Raw genomic sequence first — 8,027 nt, forward strand, 5'->3', positions numbered from 1 at the left:
TGGGCAGGAGCCTCCAGGTAGGCAGACAGGTGGTCACGGCAAGTGACGGGCAGGAGCCTCCAGGTAGGCTGATAGGTAACAGGCAGGTGCTTCCAGGTAAGCAGGCGGACAAAGCCCATAGACAGACTGGCGGACTGAACGGAAGACAGACTGTCGGGCTGGAGAGTAGTCAGGTTGGCGGACTGGACTGATAGTCAGGCTGGTGGGCAGGACTAGTAGTCAGGCTAGCAGTGGGACCTGAGGGCTGAAGCAGAGGTAAGTACACTGTGCATCAACTATTGCTCGGGCACCTCCATATTGGAGGAGGTGCTTTAAATATGGGAGGACCTCCGGCAATTGGCCAGGGACTCCTTAGGGCGGCGCGCGTGGCCCCTTTAAGAGGGAGGGAGCGCGCTTGTACCCTTAGCACAGTGCCCGGAAGCTGTGCGCGCCGGCAGAAGCAGGAAGAGGAGCACTGGAGGACGCCGGGCGGGGAGCGCGGCGGTGAGAGGGGCGGCGTCTCTGCCTGGCAGGCGGCAGAGATGCCGATGCTACACTATCTCAAGAGTATGACAGTTTCGCCAGTGACTATCTCAAGAGTGTTACAGTTTTGCCACTGTCTATCTCAACAGTGTGACAGTTCCTTCAGTGTCTATCTCAACAGTGTGACAGTTTCGCCAGTAGCTATCTCAAGAGTGTGACAGTTTTGCCAGTGGCTATCTCAAGAGTGTGATGGTTTCGACAGTGGCTATCTCAAGAGTGTGGCAGTGTCGCCAGTGGCTATCTCAAGAGTATCACAGTTTCTCCAGTGGCTCTCTCAAGAGTGTGGCAGTTTCGCCAGTGGCTATCTCAAGAGTGTGACAGTTTTGCCAGTGGCTATCTGAAGAGTGTGGTAGTTTTGCCCGTGGCTATCTCAAGAGTGTGACAGTTTCACCAGTGGCTATCCTAAGGGTATAACAGATTCACCAGTGGCTATCTCAAGGGTATAACAGTTTCACCAGTGGATTTTTTGCCAGGGGCTATCTTAAGAGTGTGACAGTTTCGCCAGTGGCTATCTTAAGAGTGTGACAGTTTAGCCAGTGGCTATCTTAAGAGTGTGACAGTTTCGTCAGTGGCCATCTCGAGTGTGACAGTTTCACCAGTGGCTATCTCAAGGGTATAACAGTTTCACCAGTGGCTATCTCAAGGGTATAACAGTTTCACCAGTGGCTATCTCAAGGGTCTAACAGTTTTACCAGTGGATTTCTCAAGAGTATGACAGTTTCACCAGTGGCTTTCTCAAGAGTGTGACGGTTTTGCAGTGTCTATCTCAAGAGTGTGACGGTTTCGACAATGGCTATCTCAAGAGTGTGGCAGTTTTGCCAGTGGCTATCTGAAGAGTGTAACAGTTTTACCAGTGGCCATCTCGAGTGTGACAGTTTCGCCAGTAGCTATCTCAAGGGTATAACAGTTTCACCTGTGGCTATCTCAAGGGTATAACAGTTTCAACAGTGGCTATCTCAAGGGTATAACAGTTTCGCCAGTGGCCATCTCAAGGGTATAACAGTTTCACCAGTGGCTATCTCAAGAGTGTGACAGTTTTGCCAGTGGCTATCTCAAGAGTGTGATGGTTTTGCCAGTGGCTATCTCAAGGGTATAACAGTTTCACCTGTGGCTATCTCAAGGGTATAACAGATTAACCAGTGGCTATCTCAAGGGTATAACAGATTCACCAGTGGCTATCTCAAGGGTATAACAGTTTCGCCAGTGGCTATATCAAGGGTATAACAAGTTCACCTGTGGCTATCTCAAGGGTATAACAGTTTCACCAGTGGCTATCTCAAGGGTATAACAGATTCACCAGTGGCTATCTCAAGGGTATAACAGTTTCACCAGTGGCTATATCAAGGGTATAACAAGTTCACCTGTGACTATCTCAAGAGTATAACAGTTTCACCAGTGGCTATCTCAAGAGTGTGATGGTTTTGCCAGTGGCTATCTCAAGTGTGTGATGGTTTCGACAGTGGCTTTCTCAAGAGTGTGACGGTTTTGCAGTGTCTATCTCAAGAGTGTGACGGTTTCGACAATGGCTATCTCAAGAGTGTGGCAGTTTTGCCAGTGGCTATCTGAAGAATGTAACAGTTTCACCAGTGGCCATCTCGAGTGTGACAGTTTCGCCAGTAGCTATCTCAAGGGTATAACAGTTTCACCTGTGGCTATCTCAAGGGTATAACAGTTTCACCAGTGGCTATCTCAAGGGTATAACAGTTTCACCAGTGGCTATCTCAAGGGTATAACAAATTCGCCAGTGGCCATCTCAAGGGTATAACAGTTTCACCAGTGGCTATCTCAAGAGTGTGACAGTTTTGCCAGTGGCTATCTCAAGAGTGTGATGGTTTTGCCAGTGGCTATCTCAAGGGTATAACAGTTTCACCTGTGGCTATCTCAAGGGTATAACAGATTCACCAGTGGCTATCTCAAGGGTATAACAGATTCACCAGTGGCTATCTCAAGGGTATAACAGTTTCGCCAGTGGCTATATCAAGGGTATAACAAGTTCACCAGTGGCTATCTCAAGGGTATAACAGTTTCACCAGTGGCTATCTCAAGGGTATAACAGATTCACCAGTGGCTATCTCAAGGGTATAACAGTTTCACCAGTGGCTATATCAAGGGTATAACAAGTTCACCTGTGACTATCTCAAGGGTATAACAGTTTCACCAGTGGCTATCTCAAGAGTGTGACAGTTTTGCCAGTGGCTATCTCAAGAGTGTGATGGTTTTGCCAGTGGCTATCTCAAGGGTATAACAGTTTCACCTGTGGCTATCTCAAGGGTATAACAGATTCACCAGTGGCTATCTCAAGGGTATAACAGATTCACCAGTGGCTATCTCAAGGGTATAACAGTTTCGCCAGTGGCTATATCAAGGGTATAACAAGTTCACCAGTGGCTATCTCAAGGGTATAACAGTTTCACCAGTGGCTATCTCAAGGGTATAACAGATTCACCAGTGGCTATCTCAAGGGTATAACAGTTTCACCAGTGGCTATATCAAGGGTATAACAAGTTCACCTGTGACTATCTCAAGGGTATAACAGTTTCACCAGTGGCTATCTCAAGAGTGTGACAGTTTTGCCAGTGGCTATCTCAAGAGTGTGATGGTTTTGCCAGTGGCTATCTCAAGTGTGTGATGGTTTCGACAGTGGCTTTCTCAAGAGTGTGACGGTTTTGCAGTGTCTATCTCAAGAGTGTGACGGTTTCGACAATGGCTATCTCAAGAGTGTGGCAGTTTTGCCAGTGGCTATCTGAAGAATGTAACAGTTTCACCAGTGGCCATCTCGAGTGTGACAGTTTCGCCAGTAGCTATCTCAAGGGTATAACAGTTTCACCTGTGGCTATCTCAAGGGTATAACAGTTTCACCAGTGGCTATCTCAAGGGTATAACAGTTTCGCCAGTGGCTATCTCAAGGGTATAACAGTTTCACCAGTGGCTATCTCAAGAGTGTGACAGTTTTGCCAGTGGCTATCTCAAGAGTGTGATGGTTTTGCCAGTGGCTATCTCAAGGGTATAACAGTTTCACCTGTGGCTATCTCAAGGGTATAACAGATTCACCAGTGGCTATCTCAAGGGTATAACAGATTCACCAGTGGCTATCTCAAGGGTATAACAGTTTCGCCAGTGGCTATATCAAGGGTATAACAAGTTCACCTGTGGCTATCTCAAGGGTATAACAGTTTCACCAGTGGCTATCTCAAGGGTATAACAGATTCACCAGTGGCTATCTCAAGGGTATAACAGTTTCACCAGTGGCTATATCAAGGGTATAACAAGTTCACCTGTGACTATCTCCAGGGTATAACAGTTTCACCAGTGGCTATCTCAAGAGTGTGACAGTTTTGCCAGTGGCTACCTCAAGAGTGTGATGGTTTTGCCAGTGGCTATCTCAAGTGTGTGATGGTTTCGACAGTGGCTATCTCAAGAGTGTGGCAGTTTTACCAGTGGCTATCTGAAGAGTGTGGCAGTTTCACCAGTGGCTATCTCAAGAGTGTGACAATTTCACCAGTGGCTATCTTAAGGGTATAACAGTTTCACCAGTGGCTATCTCAAGGGTATAACAGTTTCACCAGTGGATTTTTTGCCAGTGGCTATCTCAAGAGTGTGACAGTTTCGCCAGTGGCTATCTTAAGAGTGTGACAGTTTCACCAGTGGCTATCTTAAGAGTGTAACAGTTTTGCCAGTGGCCATCTGGAGTGTGATAGTTTCGCCAGTGGCTATCTCAAGGGTATAACAGTTTCACCTGTGGCTATCTCAAGAGTATAACAGTTTCATCAGTGGCTATCTCAAGGGTATAACAGTTTCACCAGTGGATTTGTCAAGAGTATGACAGTTTCACCAGTGGCATTCTCAAGAGTGTGGCAGTTTCGCCAATGGGTATCTCAATAGTGCGACCAGATCAACTTTTTTTACAGTATGAAATTGGTCACTTACCCACTTAGTTTAGATATATTGGCCGAACCTACATTTTTGACAGGACTAACCATCCAGTGTGCTTGGGGTTGAGATGGGGGAATGACGATCACAAATGTGGAGGTGATAACTTGAATTTCAACTGTCAGACTGGCATCCGCTTACTCCCCTCTTCATGTACAGGATATATACCCGCTGAGATCAGATAGGCATGAATGTATATTCTGAGAGATGGGGTGGGATAGATAGCTGTTGGGTAGCCTTAATGACCAACCTAAAGCTCAACCTAAAAGTCAACTTGATCAGCCAACAATATAATGTGAATGAAGGCCGTCTCGCTATCCCCTGTTGGCCAATGTCAGAGCAAAGAGGAATCTGCTACTAGTGAAAAGTTTCTGTGTTTTCTTATTAGGAGTTTTCCTGGAGAAATCGATGCATACCATGGAAGAAATGTGGGACTCCATATCCTTTAATACCAGTCCCTATCGAGAATCTGGCGTTTCTATTCTATCAGCCGTGGATGAAATCCAAACCACTCTGGATGAGCAAATTGTGAAGACTCAGACAATGAGGGGATTGCCTTTCATCAAGCCCTATAAGAAAGAAATCAAGGTATAAAATCTTCACTTGCTTATTAGCAGAAGCTAAGGTTTCATTAGGATCTCCGAGGCTAAAGTTACATGCGGCTCCAGCTTACATGTAAAGGGGATGGTATCAAGGAGTCTCACCAAACTTTCCCTACAAATGTCCAACAATTCAGAATTCATATCCATTGATAATTTATCTTCTAAAATGATAGGATTTTTTTCTATCATTTTCATTTTATGTGTAATTAACTTTTTGCTCTCCTCCTTTAAGCAATGGGAGGAACGACTGATAAGGATCCAGGAAACCATTGATGAATGGCTGAAGGTGCCGGCCCAGTGGCTTTATCTAGACCCCATCTTCTCTTCTGAGGACATCATGCAGCAAATGCCTGAAGAAGGACACTTATTCCAGACTGTGGATAGAAACTGGAGAGAGATCATGAAACATTGCGTTAAAGACCCGAAGGTAAATGGATGCTTCATGGTGGACTGATACAAGAAAGCACGGTCATCTTGCATCCAGGATTGATGTTTTCCAAGAGTCCGTGTCCTGATGCTTCCATCACAAGGATCCCGGGTTATGGGGCTCCGCACTGCCTGGACTCCAGCCTCCCGCATCTTCTATTTTCTATCCAAATAGGTTCTAATTTTTTTTTTAATATGAACTATTGGCATAATAGTCAATGAATGTGACCTTTTTTCAGTCTCTATAACTATATAATGGAATCTTACTTATGGGCTATCTACTTTGTTTAAGGTTTTAAGCGCCACTTCTCTGACCGGACTTCTGGAGAAACTTCAGGACAGCAATGTGCTTCTGGATAAAATCATGAAAGGGCTGAATGCCTATCTGGAGAAGAAGAGACTTTTTTCCCACGGTATAGTCCTTTCACTTGTTGCAATGATTCTATATACTCCTTAAATAAATTTTTTTTTTCTTATTTAAACGCATTGAAATCATTTTTGTAATTGGATTTCATGAATCATTTTGCACTGTTTGCCTTCTATTGGCTCTGTGTTGCGCTGGCTATTGGACTTATTTTTAATCTGTCTTTTTCCAGCTCCTCTTAGCCGATTTATGACCACAGATCACATCAAAGCTGAATGTGCAGGAAACAAAAAGCCTAACGGTGCAACATTTTTAATGAAACTGAATTGTCGCAAATACTCGCAATTAAATGGGTATTCCCATCTCCAAGATCCTATCCCAATATGTAGTAGGTGTAGAAATAATAATAATATTAGCAAATACCTCCAATTAGAAGTGTAGTATAGTTCTCCTGATTCGATATGTCGGTTTCCCCATGTGCAGGGCATTGCAGTAGCTTCGGTATCCATGGTTACGACCACTCATATAGTAACAGTTATTTGCTAGTGGTCGTAACCTAAGCTACTGCAATGCCCTGCACATGGGGTAAGCGACAAAGCAAATCAGAAGAACTATTCTACACTTCTAATTGGAGCTATTTGCTAATATTATTATTATTATGCCTACTACATATTGGGGTAGAATCCTGGAAATGGGAATACCCATTTCAGTTAAATAAAAAAAGTTCCCAAAGCTGGATAGACACTTTAAGCTAGCCATACGCATGAGATATGAGATACCCGTGGTCTGAATGGTTATTTGGCTATTTCTCCTGACTCCCACATATTCTGCTGAACAGTCATGTGTTTTTAATGGGGAGAGAGGAGAAAGTCGGTACTGGACACCTCCGGCAGTGGGTTATCTCCCCTGAGAACCAAAAGACCGGGTATTGAAATCCCATCTGCCTGATCCTTCTGGCCCTGACATCCTCTATCGGGGGAGAGTCAGGAGACCCCCATACACATCAGTGGGTAGGCCGGTCCTGCTGCAATCGTCAGGTTTAAACTATTTTAGTCCAATGTGTATGGGGACTGAATCTTTACTTTGAAGCTTTGCTTTTCTATTTTCTCTCACATAGACACTAATACAAATGGCGCCTGACCCAATACTTTAATGACATTTTTATCATATTGTGCATTTTGGCTTTAGCTTTTTCTTCCTTTCCAACGACGAAATGCTAAAAATTCTCTCTGAGACTAAAGATCCTCTGCGGGTCCAACCACATCTAAAGAAGGGCTTGGAAGGCATCGCAAAGCTGGAGTTCCTTCCTAACCTAGACATCAAAGCCATGTACAGCACCGAGGGGGAACGCGTAGAGCTCATCCAGACCATCTCCACCTCCGAGGCTCGGGGGGCCGTGGAGAAGCGGCTCATCCAAGGGGAAGATGTCATGTTAAGGAGCATGCATGATGCTATTGCTCGGCCACGAATGGTACGGATCTACCTACAGACCAAAAGCATTAATTGGAACTAATCTAGTACTTTTATATTTGTATAAGATTATTTGGCAGCAGTGAATGATTTGTGGATGATGCATCTCTTGCAATAGAGCCAGGTAGCAGATCTTCTACCTGCAATCGGTAGAAATGAATTTGCTAGATAATACTAGTAAGGTTGTCCCTCTCTAAAATGTTTCTGTCAACGTAATTTAACTTTGTTTTTTAAAAGGCATACCCCGAAACTGCAAGAAAAGACTGGGTGAGGGAATGGCCGGGACAGGTCGTGCTCTGTGTGTCTCAGATGTTCTGGACAAGTGAAGTGCATGAAGCTATCGGCAGTGGCCCAGAGGTACGGCATAAGCTCCTTTACTCATCAAGGTTGCTTCACTAGAAACAGTCATGGCCGGAAGTGTTGGCACCCTTGAAGTTATTCTAGAAAATGAAGTATTTTTCCATAAAATTATTGCAATTGCATGTGTATTTTCTGTTATACACATGTTTATTTCCTTTATGTGTATTGGAACAACACAAAAAAAAACAGAGAAAAAAAAGGCAAATTGGATATAATTTCACACAAAACCCCAAAAATGGGCGGGACAAAATTGTTGGCATCTTTCCAAAATTGTGGGTAAACAATTTTGTTTCAAGCATGTGATGCTCGTTCAAACTCACCTGTGGCAAGTAAAAGGTGTGGGCAATATGAAA

Source organism: Phyllobates terribilis, unplaced genomic scaffold (genome assembly GCF_046119375.1).
Source record: "Phyllobates terribilis strain yellow unplaced genomic scaffold, ASM4611937v1 Scaffold_8__6_contigs__length_399053987, whole genome shotgun sequence".
NCBI classification, from domain to species: Eukaryota; Metazoa; Chordata; class Amphibia; order Anura; family Dendrobatidae; genus Phyllobates; species Phyllobates terribilis.